At 49.8% G+C, this 27,806-nt stretch overlaps 1 protein-coding gene across 5 annotated transcripts in view; it reads right to left on the minus strand.

Moving 5' to 3' along the window:
* LPP (LIM domain containing preferred translocation partner in lipoma) overlaps positions 1-27,806 on the minus strand; it is a 558,558-nt gene that overhangs the window by 464,010 nt on the left and 66,742 nt on the right. For 2 of the 5 annotated variants that reach the window (XM_075938234.2, XM_075938237.2), the window contains exon 1: positions 21,803-21,916. The exons of 1 other annotated variant lie outside the window; for it this stretch is intronic. The gene's annotated coding sequence lies outside the window, so the exon portion shown is untranslated. Of the gene's footprint in view, positions 1-21,802; positions 21,917-22,078; positions 22,224-27,806 lie in introns of those variants that run through there. 2 more of the 5 variants (XM_075938238.2, XM_075938235.2) reach the window with 2 other exon arrangements.

Below are 27,806 nucleotides of genomic sequence, written 5' to 3' on the forward strand. Positions count from 1 at the left end.
TCGCCGGCACGACTCAGTATTCGTGCTTTATAGGTCAAAAGACGTGTCGTTGAGGAAGAGCAAACGGGCGTGACCCGCTTGAAGGCCACGTCTGCCTTTCAGAGGCATGCGCTCACGGAAATTTCCATGTGCCTCTTCAGCTTTCTGAAGCTCTCGCCTCGGACAAAAGCTCTGATATTTGATACATCTATCCTGTTAGGGGATCAGGGAGAGGATAAGGAGCTTTTGGTTCAAAACCCGTGCCAGGCTCTTTGATTTTGAGTCGAGTGAAACAAGAATCTCAGGGGATAATAAACACACGGTTCCCCAAGGCTTTAGACACAAAGCATCTATTCAGCTAGGGACTACTGCGATGGGCAGACTCACTCACTGGGCCCCTGCGCAAGGTCGGGGAGCAGGCTCTGTGCTCCAGGAAGGGACAGGGCCTTGAGCGGAAGAAGCGGGGTGGGGCACAGCCAGCCCTCCGACCTGCCCAGAGCGCGCCAGCCCCCCTCCTCTCTTCCCCACTCTCCAGCCCTCAGAGCCACCCAGAGCACAATCACCCAGGGCTCTGGCGGCAATTTAAAGGACCCGAGCCTCCAGTTGCTGCCACTGCTGCAGTAGCTCTGGGCCCTTTCGAATCGCCAAGCCCAAGAGAAGTTGCCCTCTTTGTCCGTCCCTCCCCCTAGCCGACGGGCCTGCACATGCAGAAGCGAGGCAAACAGGCAGAGGAAAATGAAGCGCCTGCCATCACATCAGGAGGCACTGGGGGCGTGACTCAAGAGAGAAACAGATCTGAAACCAACTCCTGACAGAACCCAGGCCCTCGAAATCCCTGCTGCCGTACTCCAAGTTCATCCCTGGAGAGTAATAATAGTTCCCCTTAACTGTCTAAAAATATTGACCCCCCCCCCTTCTCTCACACACACACACACACACACACACACACACACACACGGTGACATTTGCCGACTGGGGCAAAAATCCTGTCTCCTCATAACATTTTCAAAGAAGCCGAGCATTTTTCACAAAAGCATTGGCTTTGTCAAAAAAAAAAATAGCCTTATTCCACAGAAAAACGGTGATGGATACATTTTCCAAGGAGTAATACAAACGAAGGCTCTTCAGGCTAATCTCAAAAACCACAGGGTCAAAGACCCCCCGCTAGGACAGCACAAACTATTAGAAGTGCACCTATTTTTCAGGTACAACTTCTAACTTTGTCCCGGAGGCCTCTTACGAGCAGGAGTCCAAGGAAAACTGCACAAGTAGAAAGGCAGGAGTTTGGAAACTGGTCTCTAGTGTAATTTTCTTTCATTCGCTCAAGAGGGTAATTATTTGGGATAAGGCCGCCTCTGCTATTGTCCTGTAATTAGCAGGTAACGCAAGTTAACATTTACTTCTTATCATCAAGGACCTACTAGAGGCTGTGTTTCAGCAGCCAAGGAAAACAAATCTGTACCTGTCCTTCATGCTAAGAATAGCGTCTGAGCCGCAAGCCCTGTTGCCAGGGAAATAAATGGCTTCTAATGCCAGCTTCTCAGTCAAATTAAACCAGTGCAGACTAAAAGCAGTAGGAGCAGACAGCGGCAGAAAGCACGCGGTGAAGAAGATGCCTACGCTGTGCACACGTGGACACATTTCACCGTGTCCGCATGCCAGGCTGGGACTTGGGAGACATGGCATCTATTCGCAGCTTCGCCAGACTTCCTGCACCGCCTTGGCCAAATCATTGGTCTTCTCTCTCCCTCTGGTCCCTGTACAACAGGGGGACAGTCCTACCCTGCCTCTCATCAGCATGGTGGGGATCAGTGTTCCCTCTCATTGTTTCCATCCATGTGAAGAATAAGTTTTGTTTTATGCACCGAGGCAGGCGTGGATGTGCACCATCAGTAGAAACACAGGCTGCCAGTTGTGCACCTTCTGCTGATCACCTGGGAGAGATACAAATGCCGCCCACCTGGTCTCACAAGCACTCAGCTTACAAGGAACGCTGGTGGGAATAAATACACTAAAGATTGTGAGGCTCTCAAAGTCCAGAGAATGGGGGCTATCAGAGCACTGTGAGATAGCCAGACCTCCCTTACTCTGCAGAACGGCTAGTTATTTGACTTCCAGTTGAAAACAGTCTGTTACACTGGGATCCCTAACTCGCTCCTATTTTAACCCAGCCTAAATCAAACCGGAACTGAACCTAGGAAGTAAGGATTCTGGGTCTCTACTCCTGCCACTGATGCACTGTATAACCCTGGGCAAGTCACTTAATCTTGTTGCGCTCATTTCATCCAGCTGTAAAACAGAGATACCTGCCACAGAAAGGTGCTGTGAGCCTTATCTACAGAGATGTGCTGATGGAGCTAGGGTGATAAAACAGACAAGATCTCTCCCACACAGAGCTTGCAACCTAATTTAATGGATGCCTCAGAAAAGCACATTGGGATCCTTTCTGATGATTCATCTTGAATCGAAACTGATATGGATCTAAGTAAAGACCTAGAAAAGTCCTTGCTGTTAGAAGCCCAGACCCGACCTGCTTCCAACACCCCCTCTACACAACAACGTTGTAATTAGAATTCACTCTGAACAACAGGACAGCAAAGAAGACTCACAATTCAGGCTAGCAGCAACAAGTAAGCACCTCTACTCTTTTTGAGAAAGAAAACTAAATAACGAACGCCGCCAGATGGTCTTTCAAAGACGGAATGGAATAGCTCCAGGTACAGCAGCAGCTTCTATGGTTATCCTACACAGCAGTGGTGTCTGGGGCCCTCAAACTGCCATATTGAACCATCTAGATTCCTTCTCCCATTGGTCCTTTCTCCCACTGTCTGATGGAGGAAATGTATCAGGAGGAACAGTGCAGGAGTCGAAGACAGCGGTAGTAAGAAGGTGTCCTATGGTGGTGCTGTGTTTTGGTTATGTTTTCTATCTAAAATCTTTTTTTTTTTTCCCAGAAAAAGAACAAGGAAAAAGTTAGCAAGCACTTCTGGAGAAATGCCTCCATTTTTCAACCAGCTCTGTCTTTAACCTCATCTTGTAATCCCCTGAGCCAAGAGGCGTGAGGTAAAAATCAGGCTCTCTATAATGCTCTATGGGCCTATAAGGCTATGTCTAGACTACAGGCTTTTTTCGAAAAAACGTCACCTGCGTCTAGAGTGCCACCGCGTTCTTTCGAAATTAAATCGAAAGAATGTGGTGGTTTTTTTAACAGCAATAAACCTCATTTTACGAGGAAGAGCGCCTTTTTTCGAAAGAGCTTTTACATCCCTAATTTCAATAAGTCTTGGGATCGTTGAGATGAAAACGGCTATATGTACAGAGAGACAGATTAAAAACTTTTTCAAAAGAGAGCCATCCAAATTGCCGGGGTGCTCTCTTTCGGAAAAGCGGATCACTTTTTCAAAAAGGTTGAGGCTATTTTTCGAAAGAAGCATGTAGTCTAGACATACCCTAAGAGGCCAGGTTCACATCTGGTGCCCTATAAATACAGAAACATAAGAAAAAACAGCTTCCAACAGCCATCTCCGCTGCATCTTTTGAGCCTAGGTACTTTGCCATTTGGTTTTCCATAGGTTTTTATGAAGAGGAGAAAAAAAAATTATTCCACCAACCAACGTAATTCATGTTGGTTTCGTTTTTTGTTTGGTGTGCTTCTCAACGCAAATCAGAACAGAAAAGGGAGATCTGTGGGGTCCTGGAGAAGCTGAAGCCCATCGGCCAGGAGCTTTCTATCTAATGGTAGTCATTTTTAATCTCTCTCTCTGTATACATAGCACAAAGATCCCAAGACATACTGAAGTTAGGGATGTAAAATCCCATATAATTAGTTAATGGTTAAACGTGAACCTGTTAACCGATTAAACGAGGGCAAGCGGGAGAGGCTCCTCCCCCTGCCCTGGACAGGCTGGAGAGGCTCCTCCCCCTGCCATGGAGAAGAGCTGATCTGGCCGGGCTGGAGTCCTGACTGCACAGCACCTGACCAGGGCCTGTGGTAGATGGGGGCTGCTCCAGCTGTGTGGTGGGGGCCGAAGCACCCCCACCAGTTCACCATTCGCATCCCTAATTGAAATCTCTACCCCTGCAATACCACCGAAAAGGTGCAACCCCATGCAGGTGGAGGACAGCAGGCTGCACATCACTGTGTGGCACCTAGAAGTCGAGCAAATTTTGGCCAGAGGTTGACCCTTAGGAAGCACTGTGGGGTCTTTCTGGCTAAGCTCTCCAGCCATTTCACAGCCAGGAAGCTATTACTGCCGCTCCTCTTAGGAGCAAGTCACTACACTTATCCGGGGCTGCACATATGCATTAAACTGCCTGGTGGCGCATCCGTCTACCCCTCCGAAAGGCTAAACTGCTTGGAACCAAGCCTGGCGTTGTTGGTAGCCTCGAGACTCCAGCACTAAACTGCTTCACCCTCCCCACACACACACCTGATGTACTCTGCCACTCAGCGTTGGCAGCATTTTTTTCTAGGTGAAACATTAACAACAGGCTGCAACAGAAGAGCAACAAGGAAGAGGAAATAGCTCAGGCCAGGAAGGCAGGATCTGTTCAAATGCCACAGCTGCTAGCTCCTCCTTTCAACTGTTTCCCACGTGTTTGCACATGTGCAGGGGGTAGGTGGTTATAAGAGTTATCTCATTGGTTTCAATCTGACCAATAGGTGACTCCAGTGTAGATTAAAACAAGGAACAAAGAAGTCTGGCTCAGAGCCACAGATTACCCAGGTCTATAAAATCATGACAGGTATAGGGAAAGTGAATAAGGAAAAGTTATTTACTTGTTCCCATTGCATAAGAACAAAGGGTCACCAAATGAAATGAATAGGCAGCAGATTTAAAACAAACAGAAGGAAGTTTTTCTTCCCTCAGCGCACAGTCAACCTGTGGAACTCCCTGCCAGAGGATGTCGTGAAGGCCGGGACTTTAACAGGGTTCAAAAAAAGAGCTAGATATATTCACAGAGGGTAGGTCCATCAATGGCTATTAGGAGGGGTAGGAATGGTATCCCTAGCCTCTGTTTGTCAGAGGCTGGAAATGGATGACAGGGGAGGGATCACATGATGATTCCCTCTTCTATTCCCTCCCTCTGGGGCACCTGGCACAGGCCACTGTGGGCAGACAGGACACTGGGCTAGATGGACCTTTGGTCTGATCCAGTGTGGCCGTTCTAATGTTCTTACATCCTTGGGAAACGAGGATTCCTGCGGCACCTTAGAGACTAACAAAAATATATAAAATCGTGAGCATCTGTGGGTAACACCCACTTCAGCTGATGAAGTGGGTTTTACCCACAAGAGCTCATGATGCTAAATATATATTTCTGTTAGTTTCTAAAGTGCCACAGGACTACTTGTTGGTTTTAAAGTTACAGAACTAACACGGTGACCCCTCTGTGACTTCCTGGGGAAGATCTTCTAACCGTTCAGAAGCTCATCTGGATAGCCAGCTTATTCTCTGTCTTTCCCACACTTCATTCCTCACTTTCAGCCACCTTCACAATCCCTTACATAATTATTCTGATTCTTTAAACAGCGGCCGTTTCTCGTGACACTGCGCCCCAGTGAGAGATCAGGATTCTCCCAATGCTAGCAGCTGCATGCACAAGTAAAACCAAGACAGTCCCTGCCCCCGGCTGTTCATACTTGAGGATTACGACAAGGCAGAGACACCGACAAACAGGTGAGGCAGGGTGAGGATAAAGACACTGTAAGACTGCAATAAACTAGTGGTCGCTGCAGTTCTGGCAGGCCTCATTTTCCCAGCAACAGACGGGAAAGCTCAGCAATGTGAAATTGACATGACAATTTATCGCTCCGCTCCCCACCGTGACCAGCTGGGATTTTCAAAGAAGCCTGGAGTCGAGGTACCTTAATATGAATTTCCCTGCCATCCCCACAGCGGAAGGTCAATGGAAGCAAACACTCCCAGCGGCGTTCCTTACTCCGCACAGGAGCAGGAGTATCGGCACCCACAGGGGCACCGCCTGAGTTCGGTTTAGCGGGTCTTTGCCAGACCCACTAAATCAAACTCCGGATGATCGACTGCAGCAGTGTCGATCTTCCGTGTATTTAAGACAAGCCCTCAAGAGTTGGGTACCTAAACCTCTTCAGGTCCTTTAGAAAGCCCAGCCTGTGATTTGTACCATCGCTGGTACACATAAAGGAAAAGTGATACCAGCATACCCTTAACTGCATTGTCAGTTCCTCAGAGAACATTCAGGATATAATGTCTGATGCCACCTTATCTCTGCCCAAGTGATTGTACTCTGGAACCAAGCAATATCCTAGAACAGGGGTGGGCAAGAATTTTTGCCCAGGGGCCACTTCAAAAACGTTCGAAGTAGCCTACAGCCACTCCTGAAGGGGCGGGGCCTAAACAGGAAGGGGTGGTGCCTAAATGGGAAGGGGCGGGACTACCCACCCCAGACCATGATTGCTCTGTGGGTGGGGGAGACCCTTTGCCCCCCCTTCCCACTAGGCACCCATGCCCTGGAAGAGGCTCAGCACACTCTCCCCCACCCGAGGCCAATCAGGGCTTGGGGGCTGGGGAACGCAGGAAGCCCCCTCCCGCCCTGCCAGGAGCATGTGGCACTTTGCGGGCTCCTCGCTGGGCCGGGGAAGGGCGAAGGAAGCTTCATGCAGCTCCCCCGCCCCCAGACCCTGACTGGCCCTTTTGCACACCTCTGTCCTAGAACGTCTCATAGGGTATGTCTACACTACCCCGCTAGTTCGAACTAGCGGGGTAATGTAGGCATACCGCACTTGCAAATGAAGCCCGGGATTTGAATTTCCCGGGCTTCATTTGCATAAACTGGGCGCCGCCATTTTTAAATCCCTGCTCGTTTGAACCCTGTGCCGCGCGGCTACACGCGGCACGAACTAGGTAGTTCGGACTAGGAAGACTACCTAGTTCATGCCGCGTGTAGCCGCGCGGCACGGGGTTCGAACGAGCAGGGATTTAAAAATGGCGGCGCCCAGTTTATGCAAATGAAGCCCGGGAAATTCAAATCCCGGGCTTCATTTGCAAGTGCGGTATGCCTACATTACCCTCCTAGTTCGAACTAACGGGGTAGTGTAGACATACCCATAGTGACTGCTCAGTGTCCTGTGATAAGCAAGAAGGGTAGCATCTGCTATCCTTAATGTTGTCTGACTCTTCCCATTCTAGGGCCTACTACTCAGCTGATCATAACTTTGCCAAAGTGTAAGACCTTGGGCTGAACTTCTCCATGCTGGGGGTCTGCCTCAGACTTTTTTTTTCTCCCCCCCAGACCCAATGGTTTAGCCCAGTGTTTCTCAAACTGTGTTCCACAGAACCCCAGGGCTTCGCAAGACATCTCCGGGGGCTCCACGCGGTTGACAAACTGGAAACATCGATCGGTCCAACACATGCAATCAGTGGACCGCTGGGGCTCCCCATACATTTTTACCCACGTAAAGGGCTCCGGAGCCCAGAAAGTTTGAGAACCGCTGGCTTAGCCATTTCAAAGACAGACGCTAGGGGGAAAACACGTTGTTTTGGCCAGGATAAAAAAATTCCAGACAGGCAATTCTTTAAAGCCTTTTAAGAAGGAACTTGAACATCTACCAGAGGCTTACTTTTGTGTCCCTATACAAATATTGGCCAAAACATAACCCTTTGGGGGAGGGACATCAGAGTTTGCACACACTCAGTAAAGCAAGGGATTGGGGAATTTGGGGGGAGGGGGGGTTGGGGCCGCTGACCCACAGAAAAATCAGTCGGGGGCACACACAAGTGAGAAGCCCCCTCCCCCAAAACACAAACCCTCACTGATGTGGTCCCCGACTGAGAAGAAGAAAGATGCTCTCCACATTCCCCTCACACACCAGAGCGTAAGGGGACCTGGACTGGTAGATTTTGTGTGCTCCAGCCCCTTGGGGGCAATGGAGTGCCAGCACCCACTTCCCCCTGCTGGGAGGGGGAGCCCTGAACCTCAGGGGCCGGATCCATGCAAGCCAGGGGCCACATCCGGCCCCCGGGCCTTAGGTTCTCCACCCCTGCAGTAAAGGCTGCTTATATTCTAGCAGCTAAATTCCCCAAAGAGTCCACTGACCCTCGGGACGGGAATGTTGGCCGGAGACCAGGGTCGAAGGAAGAGAGCTCAGATGAGGAGCTGGGAAGGAGGAAATTGGGACTGGCTGTGCAGGACACTGGGAGTAGGGGTGAGAGAACTGGGCGGCTTGTCTTGAGACCCAGGTTGGGCAGGGGGAGGAATCCGCAGAGAGCACCCCCAGTGAGCTGAGAGCGCAAGTCCTCTCTGCAGCAAAATACTCTGACAAATCAGGTCCAAGGACTTTAAAACTGGACCCCCCCCATCCCCAAAGTGGTGGATACGTTTGCCCTTCCTCTCTCTCTCGGTGTTTGAGGTGTAAGACGAGCCTCTGGCCACCCCCTCCTTTCACAAGGGTTTTGTGAAAAACAAACCCATTCACGTTGGTGAAGCATTCACAGGCGAGCTATGAGCACCACAGAAAAGCATGAGGAAATTCATCGTCCTGTTTGCACCGCAAGGTTCGAGCCGTGTACAGTAAATAAGGCTTTGGCCAAGGACTGCTCATTGAGCGAACGCTGTCTGTTTGGCACACGGTGGGAAAAAAAACAATGCGGGCTCCTGTAATTAAATACTATCGCATAATACAGATGCACCGTGGGGCCAAACTGAAGGGTGTACACACAGCCTGAGTCCTGTCCATGGCTCATTTTTGCCTTTGCGAGCATAAGGATGTTGTTGAACTCAAAAAGGTGTGTATCTGGGCCCTGGTCTATACTAGGACCTTGGTCTGAAATAACCCTCCCAAATTCCAATTAGTAAGCGGTGCGTCTACACTACCAATCCCGTTACATTGGAATAATGGGCCGCGGAATTCGAACTCTGTAGTCCTGCTTTTCATCAGGAAAAATGCGAATTCTGAACCTGTACGTCCGAAATAACATTCGTGTGGACACTGCCACCGTTAATCCGAATTAATTGGTCTCCAAGAGGCCTCCCATGGCTCCGCAGAGTGCTTCCTGCCTCGGCCTCATTTCAGTGCTTCCCCGTAGCGAGGACACGCAAGTTCAAATCTGTCAAATCGGGAGTACTGAAGTCAAATTTAGTCATTTCGAAATAACTTCCCAGTGTAGACATGGCCTGGCTGATTCACTAGATGGTTTGTTGGCTGATTCACTAGATGGTCTGTGTTACCAGCCTGTATTCTGAGCGCCAGAAAATATTTCTCCTGAGCAGCGTAGACAAAATCTGTCTCCCAAGCACAGACTCTCCTGCACTGCGATGCGCCACAGAGAACCTGCGCTTGGAGTGTTGAGTTCCCCGCTCTAACGCCGTGGCTGCTCCTAAGACTCATCACTAGCGCTGATTTTCAGCCATTTTTCCCTCTACTTTCTCTCTTTCCCTGGTCCTCAGTACATATGTCCTCCTCTTCAACGCCGCATAACTCCAGGTCGCCATGGTGATTCCACAGGGAAGTGATGACAGCCCCAACCAATTTCCCCCCACCCTTTTCCACCCCTACATACATCACTCCCTTCTCACCCACATCGCTGGAGCAAGGAGAACCCTAGAAACACCTCAGACAGAGGTGGACGTGCTATTTTCTATGCGTACATAAGAACATGAGCGCAGCCATACAGGGTCAGACCAAGGGGTCATCTAGCCCAGTGTCCTGTCTTCCAACAGTGGCCAATGCCAGGTACCTCAGAAGGAATCATCAGAAGAGGGCCCTGTCACCCATTCTAAGCCTCTGACAAACAGAGGGACACCATTCCTACCCATCCTGGCTAAGTCGCATCGATGGACCTAACCTCCATGAACGTATCTAGTTCTTTTTTGAACTCCGTTAAAGTCTTGGCCTTCACAACATCCTCTGGCAAGGAGTTCCACAGGTTGACTGTGCATTTCATGAAAAAAATTGTGTTTGTGAAGGAATTTCCATCGGATAACTGATTGGTCACCATCTCCAAATAAACTGGTGAGCGTACAACCCAAATCTCATAGAACAGGACACCACATCAATATCACCACCACCATATTAGGAGCTAATGGGACCACTTGATAGCTCTCTCACCATGACTCAAAGGCCATGGAAACTGAATTCTTCTTTCACCCCAAAGAGAGGGTATCTGCTAGGCCAGAGGGGAAATACATCAGCACAGAAATTTTAAAATGCTGTGGTCCATGAGGCAACTTATTATGTGCACTGCATGCAAAATAAAATGCCATATGCTTATAGGCATCAAATACCTTATAGGCATTTTACCTAGCCCATGTGGGTAAAAAATGTGTTGTGCAATAAAGAGATGAAATCTGACAGCAAACATTGATTCTGTTTTTAGCTGAAAACTCTTGAATGTTTGCAAACTTTTTTTGTCAAAATGATCCATTTTGGAAAACAAATTGGGGGGAGGGGTTATCAGCTGAGAGGTATAAACAAGATTGGCTACATTTCCCATTGAAAGATGCTTTCCTTTGTAAATGTTCGCTTAACACCTTGAGGTTTATTTTCACCCAGTTTTAGTATTGAGGAATTTTTTCAGCCTAGCCTAAGTATTTAAAAAAAAACCTGGGAAATACCAAGTTAAGGTCACAATACCGTGGTTGGGATGCACCACTCCCTTTTTCTCCTAAGGGCGATTCTGATATTTCTAGCTGCCTCTTAACGGGGCAGTTCATGCCAACTCTGTTTCACCGCATTCCCATGGCCCCTGAATGAAGTATTCCCACTGGGACAGGTGAAGGTGCCTGACGTTTCTCCCTTTGCCCAAGAAGAGCAACAGATTTCAAATGCTGCCCCGCCCCGATTCTGTTCTCACCTGGAAAATGCTGTTGCAACAAGTGGAAAGGAAGGGCGAGGTATTCCCAGCTCCTAGGAACATTAACGAGCCGAGCCGTTGTGGAAAACAAATTGGAGGGAGGGGTTACCAGGTGATGGGGATATACAAGACCCATACACAAGACCCAGACAGTAGATGATTTAGAGCTACAGATGCAGTTCGTGGGATGTTAATTGAATGCTCAGTGTCTGTTAGCAACTGTGGTGATCAGCTTAATTTTAAATTAAATACGCAATAAATGCTTAACTGAACTTCTATTAAATTTCACCCAGCATGCGAGGTAGGTGGAGCCCTTAATTGACATTAAACAAGATGGCTGCACCGAGTCAGTTGGTATTTTATTACCTTGAGATAAATGGCCTTATTAAATCGAAAACGGACTATTCCATGCAAGGCGGAATGGCACAAGGGCTCCGCCGACGTTTGTCCGTCTCGAAGGCAGCGTGCTAAACCGATTTACTGTAGCGAAGAGGGTGTAAATAGTGAACAATGCTGCTTCGACACTCCTACCTGGGAACGGAAAGCCATTTATCCACAGAACAGGTAGTGTCCATCGATATGAGTTGTTCTATTCCCCCTCGTGCCCACACAGACACCGCTGCGGTCTCCACATGCCGCACAACCGTGAATGTATTTTATCCTTAACACTGCTGAGAGGGAGGGAAGCATTACTCCCATTTTGCACGTGGGAAACTGAGGCACGGGGAAGATTAAATGAGTTGTCCAAGGCCTGCAATTTACAGGAACTCAGACTAAAAGATACAATCATCCCTTCTGGCCATACACTCTGACATACAAGGAGCCTCGAGTTGGATCAGGTACTAAACTAGGGATGTAAGCGACTAGTTGCGTCACTACTCAACCACTCGCTTTCCTCTCGCCTTGCTGCCTCTGCAGCAGAGGCAGCAATGGGGTGGGAGCAGGAGCCTGTGCTGGGGGGAGTTGGCTTAAAAGCCGGTTTCCCCCTGCACCATCTCCACGGTGCGGTGGGGGAATTAAGTGGGGCAGGGGAGGCAGATGCACAGTGGTCTGGGACCCAGCGCAACGCAGGACTAAGCAGCCCCAGCTCGTGCAAGGTCCCAGACCACTGCACCTCTGCCTTTTAAATGTAGCAAGAGCCACCTGGCACTTATCAACTAATCGTGTGGTTGTTACAAATTGTATCGACTACACGATTTGTCAGTTACTCGCTTCTTGATACCGAATCCACATCTCAAGTGCAGCTCAGCGTCCGTTCCACTAGACCAAGCAGCGATTCGCGCACATGCACAAAGCTCAAGTTCCAGCACCAACGTGCCCCGGGGCTCACTGACAACTTCCCTAATTCCATCTCCCCCACTTCTCTAGCAGCGTGGTCCCTGCAAGGCGTGGCAATGGAAGGGTCAATGAGGATGGAGGACACACCTGTCCAGAGACCTCATTTCCCATGTGCCACCCAACTCCTATGAACTACTGATGGCTTGTGGCGACCACTGATCTAGGCTATTGTTGAAGCCCCGCCTCCTTCCCGTAACGGCTTGCTTGTTCCAAAGCCACACGCACTAACTTAGCCAAACAGTCTTCAGGGTTGTTAAGGGCTGTGATACAACGTAAAGCCAACAATGTAAAGCCTTCAGAGGATACAGGGAAGCAATGAGCTTCCTCAGAAATAAGGGAGATTTAGGTTAGTTACGAGGGGAAACTTTCCAACTCTAAGGTCAGCGAAGCGTCGCAACGAGTTTCCAAGGGAGGATGCGGAATCCCCATCACTAGAGTTTTTCAACGGGTTTGGCAAACGTTTCTCGGGAACTTCGGTCCCACTCCGCGCAGGGGCCTGGATCTAACGACATCTCATTCCTTCCAGCCCTACCTTTCATGACTCTATCATTCAGGCTCCATCTACACTGCGGGTGTTTTGCAGACGAGGAAATGCAAATGGAGCACTCGTTTGCATATCTCGCACACTCATTTGCATATCTTCTTCTAATCCGTTTTGCGGAAGAGGTTTTTGTGATAGAAAGCCCTGTGTAGGTGGGGCCATTTGTCGGAAAAAAAACCTTTTGCGCAAGAGCCCTTATTCCTCAAAAAATGAGGTTTACAGGCTCTTGCGCAAAAGGGTTTTTTCCGACACATGGCCCCACCTACACAGGGCTTTCTATCACAAAAACCTCTTCCACAAATGGATGGGAAGAAGATATGCAAATGAGAATGCAAGATATGCAAATGAGAGCTCCATTTGCATTTCCTCTTCTGCAAAACACCCCCAGTGTAGATGGAGCCTCAGAGACTGCACCTTTTTCAATACAACATGTACCTGCAGTATGAAAATTCCTACTCGCAGGCAATCTCGTAAATAAACAGTACAAACTTTTAACTTTTTCTACAAAGTTTGATATCCAAAAATCAAGCTGCAGATGGATACATCCTCCTGGTCTACGGAGACAAGCTTAGGAAGAAGCCACATTTTCGGCATAAGGCATCTCTACATCTACAACAGTCTCTTTGCTGTCTTTCAAAGAGTGAATGATTTTGCTCTCTAGTGGCTAGCTCACAAAGACGATAAAGGAGATGGTGCAATTGCCAGATTAAGAAACGTCGATTAGCTCAAAGTAGACGGATCATGTGTTTTAAGAACTACCAGCATCTAGCTCTGGCTCCAAAGTTGTTGTGACTCACTCACACAGTAATTACATCTGTTGGTATGAGCTGACGGACCCTGCCAGCCCGTGACGGAGCAGACAGAAGAGGGGCAAAGAGAAAAACGTACATTAAACCAGTAGGACTGGCTACAGGACACGGTCATAAAAATGGGGCTGACCATGACTATTTTGATGACTCCAAGAGGGGGAAAATGGTCGGATTTTTGAAATTGGATTACCCTCGCTGGGCTGCAAATTCCATGTCCTTCAGCTCATCTACAGCCACCAGGCCCACCAATGAGAAATGACTATTTTAAATCGTAGAATCCTAGGACTGGCAGGGACCTCAGGAGTCATCGAGTCCAGCCCCCTGCCCAATGCATGACCGATCTCAAGTCAATCATCCCAGCCAGGGCTTTGTCAAGCCGGGACTTAAAAACCTGTAGAGATGGAGATTCCACCCCCTCCCTAGGGAACCCAGCCCAGTGCTTCACCACTCCCCTAGGGAAATCGTTTTTCCTAATCTCCAACCCAGACCTCCCCCACTGCAACTTGAGACCATCGCTCCCCGTTCTGCCATCTACCACCACCGAGAACAGCCTCTCTCCATCCTTTCTGAAACCTCCCTTCAGGGAGTTGAAGGCTGCTCTCAAATCCCCCCTCACTCTTCTCTTCTGCAGACTAAACTGTTCCTTCTGGCCGAAAGAGCAATGAATCTATGAAAACACCAGCCCGACTGGAGACGGTGCTACTCAGCCGTCTGCATCTTTTCTAAGAAAAAGTTATCAACAGCTCAACTCCTCCAACGTTTGTTTTCCTTCCTTGAGCATACTGCAAGACTTTGGTAGTGTTTATGAGTGACTCACGCATATGACAGTCAGTCTCAGATCCCAACAACAGATACCGATTTTTTTTTTTTTTTTTTACTTAAAATCATGACTTTCACGCCTCTCCCTGGCATGAAGGCAGCACCTTTGCTTGTGTGCCTTTGCTATTCATCTTAGTCACTATGATTAGGTGCGGGAGAGAGTTTGGATTAGTAGCATTACATCCCATCTATCTTCCTGTGCCCAGAAGCAGTAGGAGCAGAAACTGCTAAGCTGTACACCGACCTAACCCAATTTCTTAGGCAGGCATAAACTGTCAAAAGCCTTGCAACTTCATGGGGTTTTTTTTCCGTCTGTGGTTTTCGGTTTGATTTGTTTTCTTTTCTCTGTTTGTTTCTTTCTTGCAAAGCTTAAAAAAAAACGAACAAAACAACACACAACCTGTCAGCCTTCGCCAATATCAACTTTTGCACGTTCCCGTGAGAATGCAGTGCCACGAAAGCAACTGCCACGTTTCTGCTCTGGGGCCAACCGGCCCTTAGAACAGCACTTGCAGTGTTTGCACTGCTCCGTGGGAGTCCAAGAGAGCGATGGGATTCTAGTCCTGAAAGGCACGAATGGACTGAAAGGAAGGGCTCTAAACCGGGACTCCCTGGTCCAGAAACCTCTGTGGGCCTGGATGCTGCTGGACGACCAGGGAGTCCCAGAGGCAGGAGCCCAGCTGGGCAGGCCAGAGCCGCCAGCGAGCTCGAGAGGCAGCAATCTGCCATCCCCGGGCAGCAGGCAGCCACAGAGGTTTGGGAGCCCCAGCAGCGGGACCATGGGCTGCTGCAACAAGGCTGGTGGGCTGGGAGCCCAGCAGTCCTGGGCTGCTGGCAAGGCAGTGACCTGGCGGGAAAGCCAGCAGCCACAAAGGAAAACCAGGCTGGGGGGCCAGAAACGACCTCCCCTGGGCTGGCAAAATCCCTTGTTCCGGACCAGTTAGATTCCAAGGGTGCTGGCCCAGGGAGGTCCAACCTCTACGTCAGTGGTCCCCAACACGGTGCCCGCGGGGGCATTTGTGTGCGCCCGTCAAGTGCTCGGGGCTGGCTTGGCCCCGGGCACGTGCCGCATGCATGGTGCCGGAGCCAGTCCCGGGTGCATGGCGCACGGTGAGCGCCGGCCCCAGGAGCACCGCAGATTGGCCGCCCGTGCTCTGGGCGCACGGCGCTTGGAGGGGGCACCGGCCCCGGGCACGTGGCTATGGGGGGCCCTGCCCCCGGGTGCGCAAGTGTCCCCACCCTCTGGCGCCTGGCAGGCGAATGGCCACGCCCCCTGGCGCCCGGCAACCTCCAGTGGTTGGGGACCACTGCTCTACGTATTTCACTATTGTCACCGTGTCACTACGTTCTTACTGTAAAACCCCAGAAGGTATCCATACAAAATCTGCGCTTCCCTTGCGGGCCAAAGCTTAATATGGGTACTGGAACGGCATGCCGTTTTAGATATCGCAAGAGGCGATATGTTCAAGAGTGACTCCGAAGGCCAAATGGAGCTGAGAAAAATAACACTGAAGTGAAATGCATTCATGGGCATTACCACACCGTACCGGTGCTCCTCCTAATCCAGGGACCGCGTCCTACACAGCCCGCTATCAGATGCCTCTGAAAAATACTGCCAGAACTCCCCTGATCGCCAATAGTTAGAGAACAGTTTAAACCATGGAGCGAAAGCTTTCATTGCTACTAAAAACTCTTATAATGCTAGATAGTCTCGTGATGCATAAAAATAAACGGCTGACCCCTTTTTGAACGTAGCCACGTTCTTGTTCCGTAGTCTAATCGCAAACTGTCCCAAAAAGTACAGGTTGAACCTCTCTAATCCGGCAATATCCATAGTCCATGATTCCAGTGAGCCGGATGTCCACTTATCATGGGTGCAGTCAAGTTTCCCGGGGTTCCATAAAGTTTGCTTGCAGCCTCCAGTCCTGGCTCTCAGTGTTCTGTGCTGTTATTTAGCTCTGATTTACTCCTAAGTGTCTTCCAAGAGCCCAGTAAGCAGTGGAAGTGTTGGTCATGCTGCAAGACAATACTAACCTCTTGGGTCCGGCAAATTCCCCAGTTTGGCACCAATTAGATCCCAAGGGTGCCGAACTAGAGGGGTTCAACCTGCATTTCCTTTAATCCATTTTAAATTAGTTGCCCTTCAATTTCCCCTCATTCTTCTGCTGGGACAGTTACAACCGATTACCCCCATCTGCAGCCCACTTGTGATTATACACTTTTATTCTGTCCCTTATTTGTCTCCTTTCTAAAGTAAACAACCCTGCCTCTAATCTGTCTTCATAAGAGTTTTCCCAGGTCCCTAATTATTTTTGCTATCCTCCTCTGAACCTTCATATTTCTACACTGCGCTTTGCTCATCTCTTGCGGTGCCTTTGATGGAGAAATGGGAACTGCCTAACTCAACAGCAGTGTGAGACTCGCAGCAGGAATGACACATCATCTGACAAAGCAACTGGCTTAAAGTTCATGGATAAATCATGAGATTTGATCTATGAGCTTGACAACATGATTTTAACAAACAAGGTGACACCCTATGTTTGCAAATCACATGACAGGGCACCCGATGCCTGAGCAGGTCCACTGATCACGATCATAAGTTATAAAATCATAGCACACTAGAACTGGAAGGGACCTCGTGAGGTCATCAAGTCCAGTCCCCTGCCCTCCCGGCAGGACCAAGCACCATCTAGACCAGGGCTACTCAACACCCGGCCCGCGACCTGTTTGTTTGAAGCCCACGGTGCGGTTTGGGTTTACACAGGGCTCAACATGCTGCCCGCGGGTGGGATCCTTTGAACGTGGCCTCCACTGGGAACATGCCCCACAACGGCGAGGTGTCTCCCAGGCAGGGCGAGCATTGAAAGACGCAAGCGGAAAAGCTGGCTGGAACAGACGGGTACAGGGTGTTGGCGTTTCTAGCTCCCAGGGAGGAAGTGCCGGGGCACTGTGGGAAGTGCTTTGCACTCATGCCCATCAGTGTGAAAGAAGCTATTTGCATATATTGGCATGTATTTGCAATCACACTTAAGTTGCGGCCCTTGGCATGTGCTGAGAATATCATTGTGGCCCCCAGGGCTTGAAAAGTTGACTAGCCCTGATCTAGATCATCCCTGGCAGATGAGTGTCCAACCTGCTCTTAAATATCTCCAGTGATGGAGATTCCACAACCCCCCTAGGCAATTTATTCCAGTGTTTAACCACCCTGATAGGTAGGAAGATTTTCCTACTGTCCAACCTAAACCTCCCTTGCTGCAGTTTAAGCCCATTGCTGCTTGTCCTGTCCTCAGAGGCCAAGGGGAAGAATTTTTCCTCCCTCCTCCTTGTAACACCCTTTTAGATACTTGAAAATCGCTATCATGTCTCCTCTCCGTCTTCTCTTTCCCAACTAAACAAACCCAATTCCCTCAGCCTTCCCTCACAGCTCATGTCCTCTAGACATTTAATTTTTGTTGCTCTTCTCTGGACCCTCTCCAATTTCTCCACCTCTTTCCTGAAATGTGGTGCCCAGAACTGGACACAACACTCCACTTGAGGCCTAATCAGCGCAGAGCAGCACGGAAGAATGACTTGTCGCGTCCTGCTCACAACACTCCTGGTAACGTGTGGATATTCGCAGCTCATTTTTGCAGCGATAGATGGGGATGCGGATACAAATGTTGCATCCGTGCAGGGCTCTAGATATTATTTGTCAATCTTCATTCACGCTGAGTAGTTAGTACCGACTCACCTATTTATCCTTAGACTGAATTTTTTACAGGACGAATACTGTGCACCATACTGGGTGCAGACTTGGGCTGAATTTACGCTGTTTTTAAAGACTCATATTTCAAGCTTTTGTAATTCCCAGCTGCAGAAGTTCAAGACAGCAGCCAACTAAATTCTCATATTCCAAGGGGAGCCAAAGAGAGGCCCAAATCTATCTGAGAATAATACTATCTGCCGTGCAATCTGCCACAAACAGGCAAATGAACCTATTATGGCCTGCACAACTGGCATTTCCAGACGCAGCCGGGATCTGAAGGGAGCTATCAGGGCTGAAAATCCCCCCTGGTAGCTCCGACTTTTTGAGTGGTGCTTTTTGAACAGCAGTCCTGGATGTGGAATTGCAAGTCCCTACACGGCACAGCGATATAATTGTCAGCCTTGGAAATGTAGCGACTAGGACAGTGAGGGGCAACCTAAGTGAGGGAGTGGCCCTCCTGTACCTCAGCGGGCCGCTAAATTATCATGCCCAAGTTGGTCTCCCGGGATAGGGCAGTTTTGCTCACTGTACTGGCATCCCTCGAATTGACGGGGGGAGGAGGCACTGACAGACCCGTGGCAGCACTGTGATTGGATGCAGAGGGAGCACACGGTTCTCACACCGTTGTGTGCAATCAGCCCGCCCCTCCCTTCCTGTTCCTTGGCTTTGTGTGGGTGTCACTTCAGTAATGCTAGTAAAAAAAAAAAAAAAAAAACAACAATGCAGACAACAACAAAAAAAACACCACCTCAGCAGAATCTGGCAACGGTAAACAAAACGTCTTGTGGGCCACACACAGAGCCCCCCATGTGTGCAGCATGCCCACCATTCAACTACAGGAAGGTGCCGGATAGACAAATCAGAAGGCCGATCTTCACAGCCCAAGCTTCCCCTGCTAGTGGTCCTCAAAACCACATTCTGCAGGGAACATTTCTACGGGCAAGAGAATTCAAGTTTCCAGTGCCAGCCCATTCCTAGGTTTTTCAGCCAAGACATCTAATGAGGGTGCTAGCGACTGCCAATCATAATAGGTGGTTAACATTTGCATGATGGAAAACACCGCGATTCAGCGACGGCGAGAAATCTGGAAAGCAAGAATGCTGAGAGCGGCGTGATCGTGGACAGGAATGTACATGTGAGCTGGCACATGACTGGTCCATGGTGAATCGGGGTTGGGGTGCAGGCAGAGCAACCCCAGCGAAACATGGTCCCTCTCCGCAGAGCTCTGGAATGCTGTGTTCAATGGTGAGCAACACACAACTGAAGGCCTTTGGCAAACGGAAAGGAGCCCAGACTAGGGACGTAAAATCCCGTTGAACTGGCTGAGTGGTTAAAGAGGGGATGAGAGAGGAGGCCGCTCCAGCCCGGCTAGAGCAGCCCCTTGCCCCCCACCAGTTAACCGTCACCAGCAAGCCTCACCCGTTAAAAGTAAGGCTTACTGGTTAACCAGTGAACCCCCCACATCCCTAGTCTAGCGGGGTGTCTTCACTGGGAATTTTCAGAACTTTTCCCACGGCTGGTCTAACACCGGTGCATCGGAACTGCCCTACTGGGTCAGACCAGTGGTCCCCCTACCGCTGGTAACTGACCATCAACCGCAGCCAGCACCAGCTGGTTTAGGGAAGGTGCAAGAAATTCTGCAGAAAACAACTGAGACACGTTTATTCCCGACTCCGACGCGTTAGATATTGGGGTCAGTCACAGATGACAGGATGGAAGGGAGCCCCAGAAAGCAGAGGCTGGAGGAATTTTGACACCCCTATATGGCGGTAAGAACGAATGCTGTATGTATGCGAGGCTTCCCTGCCCCCGCTGTGGGTAAAAGGCTTACTGAAGATACACCAACGGGGAGGAATACAACACGAATGATAGGGCGAAACTAAAAGGGGAAAACCAAGCTGACTAGAAGAGAAAACTTCCTGATAATAAGATCTCTCTTTGCTGCGTATTAATCACAGAAACACAGGGGAAGAGGCCTCAAGAGGCTACATAGTTCATCCCCACTCCTTAGAAATAAAAATACTTAGATCGGGTGCTTGTCTAATCATTTCCAGAAGCTCTGCAATGATAAGAATCCCCCTACCACGCTAGGTCGTCACTCAGAGGAAGCCCCATTATCTGGGATATTTAGCCCGGTCGGGGACCAGCGGGATAAAACATAGGAAGAAGCGTGTCTTGGAAAGGAAATGGACTGAGTAACCCGACGTCTTTTCCAGCTGGAAGTGACACGGCCCTACATGGATGGATTTTCTCCACAGAGCAGGCTGAGCCCACCAACTCATCTCACACAGGCTGGAGAACGGCTCTCCGTTCCTACCAACGTGGGACAAAACCACCAGCAACCAGCCGGTGAACTACGGTGTGTTCCATGCTCACACCCATTCTCCTTGCTCCAGGGTCCTATATCCGGTCATTTATATGGCATTTCTCGCCACGCGAGCGGAGGGCCAGCAAGGTCGCAGTCCTGCCGTATCCTTTTTGCAAAACGACTCTTCTGGCAGATTTTGCCCAGGAAGTTACTCCCACCTGGCATGCACCCAACCTCTGCCGAGCACAAACCTAGGGGCCCTGCAAGCGCAGAACTACCATCCAAATCAATACAAGCCCTTTCGGACTGAGACTTTCCACTGTACGTGGAAAGGGTCAGTGGTGCACAGAGCAAAGTGTTTTCACTTTGGGGCAGAACTTGCCTCTTAAGTCAACACCGCACGCTTTACACTCGCACCAACTCAAACGCCGGCCCATCCCAGATGTGGGGGAAAGGTCAATGGGCAACAGCGAGCCTACCAGGGAGTGGCAACGAAAAGAATAGCCTCCTACGTCATAACACTGAGCGAGGCCAATGGATTTCATGGTCCAATGCAGCCACCAAAGCGATCACGGCATTCGCTTCCCCTCCCAACACCCCTCCCTTGCAAACCAAGCTCCAGGGGGTGCCCAGAGTTCTGAACAATGAGGAGAATGGAATCTGTCAATCGGAAGGAAAATAAAAGGGGTGACCGTCAGCATGGGGGACATTTCTGCTTGGGAAGAGCCGACTTTCTTGCACGAGAAAGCGTGCCAGAGCCTACCACACCTAGTGTTATTGCTACCAGGACCCGGGTCCCTTTCGACAAAGCACCAGGCCCATCCCTGTCCTAACCAACTTCTTGTTGCGCAAGGCCAGGGGAGAGACCAAGGAGGCAACAAGACAAGGCAGCGGGACAACTACCTGAAGCCAATCAAGGGCTGGGTGCGTTCCTGTCCGCTCCATCCAGGGCACAGGATGTTAACTCCCCGCCCCCAGGACAAGGGGTGCCCCCCACCGCGCAGCCCCCTGGAAAGAAGAGCTCACACCCGCTTGCTCTGCAGTTCTACCCCCAGCTGCCCTGACCCCTGGGCAAAGCGGGTGGGGGGAGGGCGAGCATCCCTCTGTCCTTCCAGCCTGCTCTGCCCCCTGCCCCAGCCTGGCAGTGCCCCCAGGAATGCAGCGCCAGGCTCCCCCGCTGCACGAGGGGCGGGGGCCCCTAAGTGCCAGGGAAGTTTCCTGGGCTCCCCCCCGTGTGTCCCGGTTTCTCCCCACCCCGCGGGCAGTAGGGCAGGCGATCCCGGCCGGCCGGGGCCTCTGCTCCCCGCCCCAGGCAGGCCAGCAGCCCCGGGCCGGCCGAGGGAGGGGCCGCCGCCCACGGGCCCCATACAGCGCGCCCCGCCCGGGGCCGCAGCCGGGCGGCGGGGCGGGGGGTGAGAATTTGCACCCTACCTCGGGGGGGAGGCGGAGGCGAGAGCGGCGGCGGCGGCGGCGGCAGGAGGGCGGAGGCTGCGGGGGTAGGTGGGGCGGGGGGCGGCGCCGGGGCTGCATCAGCGCCCAGTCCCCTCCCCGGCCGGCCCGGGCTGGGGCTGCCCCGCAGCCTGCTCTTCCCCCGCAGATCCGGCCCTTGCACGGGCTGGGGGCGGACCCCCGGCTGCAGCAGCTCAGCCCCCCCCCCTTTGCACGCTCCCCCCATCCCTGCGCCTGCCCCCTTGGCACCCCCCTTACCTCGCGCTCCCGGCTCCGGCGCGGGGCGGGGACCGAGCGTGGGAACCCCACGGGAAAGTCCAGGGAAGCCCCCGCAACAAAAAGTGAAACTTCTGCCTCGCGGCCGCCCCCGCACCCCGGACCCGGCCGGGAGCGCTGCGGGCTGACGTCAGGGCCCAAATTCCTGCCTTTCCCCGCAGGCCCGGGTGTCCATGTAAGGGATGGGGCTGGCGAGCGGGAGGAGGGGGGCGGTGGAAAGAAGGGTGCCTGCCTTGCCAGAGAAGGGGGGAGAGCGGTGGGACGGGTTCACAGGAGGGACTGTCTCGCCTGGACTGGGAAGGAGGATTTTCCAGATTACTCCTGAGGGTCCCACTTCAGCCCCCCCTCCCTTGCAAACATTAAAAGCCGGTAGCCCTGTGAGTCTGCCACTTTAAAAACAACAAGGAGTTCTGGGGCATCTTATCCCTCTCCCCCATCACCCCATACACACTGGGGCTGTGTCTAGACTGGCCAGTTTTTCCAGAAAATCAGCCACATTTCCTGAAAAACTTGCCAACTGTCTACACTGGCCGCTTGAATTTCCGCAAAAGCATTGACTTCAGTGCTTCTTGCGGAAATACTATGCTGCTCCCGTTCGGGCAAAAGTCCCTTTTGCGCAAAACTTTTGCGCAAAAGGGCCAGTGTAGACAGCTGAGATTTGTTTTGCACAAAAAAGACCGGATCGCGAAAATGGAGATCGGGGCTTTTTTGCACAAAAGTGTGTCTAGATTGGCCACGGACGCTTTGCCGCAAAAGTGCTTTTGCGGACAAGTGTCCGTGCCAATCTAGACGCTCTGTTCCGAAAATGCTTTTAATGGAAAACTTTTCCATTAAAAGCATTTCCAGAAAATCCTGCCAGTCTAGACGTAGCCTAGGACTTTATTTCATCATAAGCCCCCGAGGTCGAATTTGTAAGCGGCGCGTCCACACGCCCGTTATTTCAAAATAAGCAGGCGCAGAATTAAAAATCTGGACTCCTGCTTTTCCCCAGGAGTCACGCCAGTTCCGAAATAGCTGTTTCGAAATAGCGGGAGGGTGGCCTCGCCCTTGCTGCTATTTCGAAATATCAACTCCCCAGCGTCATTCGAACTAATGACTCTCCGGGGCTTCGTGCGGCTCTGAGTCCGAGGCAGCGCGTCCGCATTCATGGAACCTGCCTCGGGCTCATCTCGAAGCAACCTCATAGTGTGGACACGCTAGTTTGATTTTGTTAAATCGGGAGTTAAGTTGAATTTAGCTATTTCAAAATAATTTCCTAGTGTAGACGTGGCCATGGGGAACGTAGAGAATGTCATGCGCTTGCAGAGGCAAAACTCACTTCTTCAGATGAGATGAGCTTGAATGGAGAGCTTGTGTTTACACTTTCAGGATAAGCAGTTGTGTGCAAAATCAGGCAGGATCGAGGCCTCGTTATTCAACTTCAATGCAAGTCCATTTTAAAAAAACGTTTCAAGCTTTTACACCTGCCCAAAGCTCCCTGCCACTTTTGTATGTGCGCGCGCGTGCATTTTTCAAACACTTTTCCCTTTATTTTTTCTCTTCTCCACCACTCAGGTGCATGAAACCCCCCCACAAAAGAGACTGTTCAGGGAGAAACAGTGAAATGGATTCTAACACAAAGAGCTGCCAACAGGACAAGGGTTGATCGAGATGATGTTTGGTCCTGCCAGGAGGGCCGGGAACTGGACTTGATGACCTCTGGAGGTCCCTTTCTTCCTTTCAGTTCTAGTGTTCTATGATGCCATGATGCAAATTGGGCGAAATGGAGGATTTTTCCCTCTCATCTCTTTGTAATACTTTTTTCTCCACTCAAGCTCATCTGAAGACATGGGTTTTGCCCAGGAAAGCTCGTGATACTATATATATTTTTGTTAGTCTCTAAGGCCATGTCTACGCTAGAAAAATATTTCAAAATAACTTCATTCAAAATAACAACTCCTGAAATAACAACATCAAAATAGCCTATCCACACTATGCGGGAGCCTTGGAATTAGTTCGAGGCAGGCTCTATGAATGCGGACACACTACCTTGACTTAAGAGCCCCAGGAAGCACTGGGGAGTAATTATTTTGAAATACTCTGGGGAGTAGTTATTTTGAAATAGCAACGGCGCATCCATACAACTGCTATTTCGAAACAATTATTTTGATAGAAGTGTTATTCCTCAAGGAAATCAGGAGTACAGATTTTGAGATAACCAGCCCGTTCCGAAATAACAGGCTTGGTAGTGAGGAGGAGGGCTATTTCGAAATAACACCCTAGTGTAAACCAGGGCCAAGGTGCCACAGGACTACTCAGGTTTTTTGTAATGCTTGTTACGGTTGTAATATGAGTACAAGCAGGTTGGGCAGGGTTTGATTTAGATGAGGATCTGTCTTTAAGCATTAGCTGGTTCCAGTTTCATTGCAAGGGGATTGCACTGGCGTGGTATTTGAGAGGAGCAAGGCAAAAGGGACAGTGTACGAGGATGAGGGAGAGCACCAAGCCTTTTGGAAGGAGATTCTTGGATAGACAGGCAGTCCCCGGGTTACGTACAAGATAGGGACGGTAGGATTGTTCTTAAGTTGAATTTGTATGTAAGTCGGAACTGGTACATATTGTAGGGGAAACTCTAGCCAAACATTTCTCCAGGGCTCAGTTTTATTCTCCCACACCTCACTTCCCTCAGTCCTTTATTCTCAAGCTGAGGTGTCTGCTGAGAAAAGCCGCTCCGCGTCTCCCTAGTCTGCTGGGGGGGGGCGCTAGCTTCGCGTCTCCCTGTTCTGCTGGGGGGGGGGGGCGCTAGCTTCACATTTCCCTGGTCTGCTGGGGGGAAGCAGCTAGTGTGGGGTTGCCTCACCCCGTTTGTAAGTAGGGATCTGATGTAAGTCGGATCCATGTAACCCGGGGACTGCCTGTATTTTAAAGCACTTTCAGGGGATGTTTAACAAGCTCACTCCTCGCTTTCTGAAATTTCACTCATTTGGTCTGCCACCATTTGACAGCTCTGCAAGAGGAGGAGTTTGCTCTCTAAATCCCTCGTTCTGCATTGTGATCTGCATGGATATGTTTCTGTGCCAGCTGCAGGTCTATCTATATAGATCTACATAGATCACCTTGCAGAATCAGGGCCAACAAAAAGGGAATAATGGGTGGGATTGGGTCCATGGGAGTTTGAAGATTAATTCAGGTCGTAGAAGGTTTTTCATTTATCTTAACAAAAAGAAGAAGAAAGGATGACTTGAGTATAGTCCAAATAGCTACATGGGGAACCGATATTTACTAAAGTGCTCATCAGTCAAGCAGAGAAAGATCTAACATGATCCAATGGCTGGAAGATGAAGCAAGACAAATTCCTGCTGGGAGATAAAGCATCAGTTCAGAACATTGAGAGTAATTAACCGTGGGACATCATGGTGAATGCTCCATGACTGACCATTTTTAAATCAAGACTGGATGTTTTTCTAACAGGCCTGCTCTAGGAATTATTAAGGGGAAGTTCTCTGTCTTGTGCTTTACAGGCACCAGACAGGATAAGAACGGCCACACTGGGTCAGACCAAAGGTCCATCTAGCCCAGTGTCCTGTCTTCCAGCCGTGGCCAATGCCAGGTGTCCCAGAGGGAGTGAACTCAACAGAATCATCAAAGGATCCCTCTCTGTCACCTATTCCCAGCTTCTGGCAATAGAAGTTAGGGCAGTGGTAGGCCCGCCTGTGTCAGAGTGATGTGTATGGCCCACGAGGCATCTTGTTTACCGTTGCTCATGCACAGGGTTGCAAGATATCGCTGGTTTCTGTCCGTGTTGATTTTTTCCCCACTGGTATTACTAAAGTGACATGCACGTAAAGCCAGGGCATGAACAGTGATTGACTGTGAGAGCCATGTGCTCCCTCTGCATCCAATCACAGTTCGGCCCACCCTGCAAGTACACAAGTACAGTGAGCAAATCTGCCCTATCCCGGGAGACCGTCTTACTTGCAACAATATTACAGCCCACTGAGATGGAGAAAGGCTTAGAATCCAACCAGCAAAAGCAGAACAAGATCGAACAATTAACAAATAAAGCAAAACAAATGTACATGGGAAGGTGAGGTAATATTAGTTTGTTTTGTTTTAGTAGTGAGGTATAAGTTAAACCGCTCTAGCCTGGCACCCTCGGGACCTGACTGATGCCTAACCAGAGAACTTGCCGGACCACGGGAGGTCAATATTGTCTAGCAGCATGACCAACACTTAATGCTTACTGGGCTCTCAGAATATAGGTAGGGATCCATTAGAGCTAAAGAACACTGAGAGCCAGGACTGGTGGCTGTAAACAAACTTTATGGGACCGCGGGAAACTTGGACCCACCCATGATAAGGGGACATCTGGCAAACTAAAATCATGCTGGATGTTGCTGGATAAGAGAATGCCGGACTAGAGAGGTTCAATTGGCTACAGGAATTCTTTACGAGGGGAGGGTTGCATTCTTTAAATCAAGATTGGCTCCCTGTCCACAAACTATGCAGCAAGTCAACTAAAAGCGATCAGGGGATGAAATTTTGGGGCCTGTGCTGGGCAGACAGTCAAACTAGATTTCTACAATGGTCTTGCTCTCGTCTGGCCTTAAGTTACATGGGCTTTTGTATGATAAAAGCCCCGATTCTGCAACAGTGCTTAAGAGAAGCACATTTTAAAAGGATTCAATAGTAGGAATGTATCTCTGTGCATTTCCACACACGGTTCATCACAGCCTCGGTTTTACTTGTAATCACACTAAGTTGGCATTTTGCTGGCAGCCACAGTTTCTTATACTTGCAATCCGGGACAACCCTTCATGCATAAACTAACCCTGCATCATTTCAATCGTCATTCATCTATTAGTCTTCTTACCTGCCTTCTTTTGGACCTTTGCTATTTATTTTAGTTAACGTATGTGCAATGAAAACATAAAGGCCACAATTCAACATACGGCCGAAGTAGTGGATTACGTTCATTTGCCTCGAATGAACTTAAATCTATTTCTAAGTATGCTGGGCTGAACAGGGATGGTTTATACAATGTGCATAAGTGGTTTTAGGTCTAAGTCAATGTCTAATGATTTCATCAAGGAAATGGGAGTCAAGGCTCCTACTTTCTAAGCTTTGCCAGTGACTCACTGTGGTACCCTACACAAGTCACAACCAGTGAGCCTCTGACTGGGCGGGGCTGATTCATCACCTGTGAAGCTGTGCTCCCTGCAGCTTAGCGGGAACGCTGGTCACAACCACAACTGATCAAAAATGTTGACATCTGACCATTTTTTTTTTTCAATCAAAATTTGAAATTTTAACATATCAACTAATATGTAGCCAATATGTGGGCCATCTCATTAAGCTTTTCAACCAATTTTAGTTACCACCTCTACTGGCCTCAGTTTACTAACCTGAAAAATGGTACCCCACCAGGTTTTCATGGGGTTTCATTAATTAATGCAGTGATTGCTGCATTCTCTGTATTTTTCCCTTCTTTGCATACTTTTAATGGCTATTTTACTGAAAGTAACTATCTCACTTCCAAGTGGTGATAGTTACCAGTTGCATGTTTTGCTTTATATAAAGTAAGACCAATATAAAATTCTTTGAAGGTGACAGTGAAAAAGACCCAGGTGTATCACATTGGTCACCCCCACCCAATTTTCCATTGACATAAATGATTTAGACAATGTTTATTTTTTACGCTCTCAGCCTCTGCAGTGACAATGGAAAGGAA

This window comes from Pelodiscus sinensis, chromosome 10 (genome assembly GCF_052426305.1).
Source record: "Pelodiscus sinensis isolate ZL-2025 chromosome 10, ASM5242630v1, whole genome shotgun sequence".
NCBI classification, from domain to species: domain Eukaryota; kingdom Metazoa; phylum Chordata; order Testudines; family Trionychidae; genus Pelodiscus; species Pelodiscus sinensis.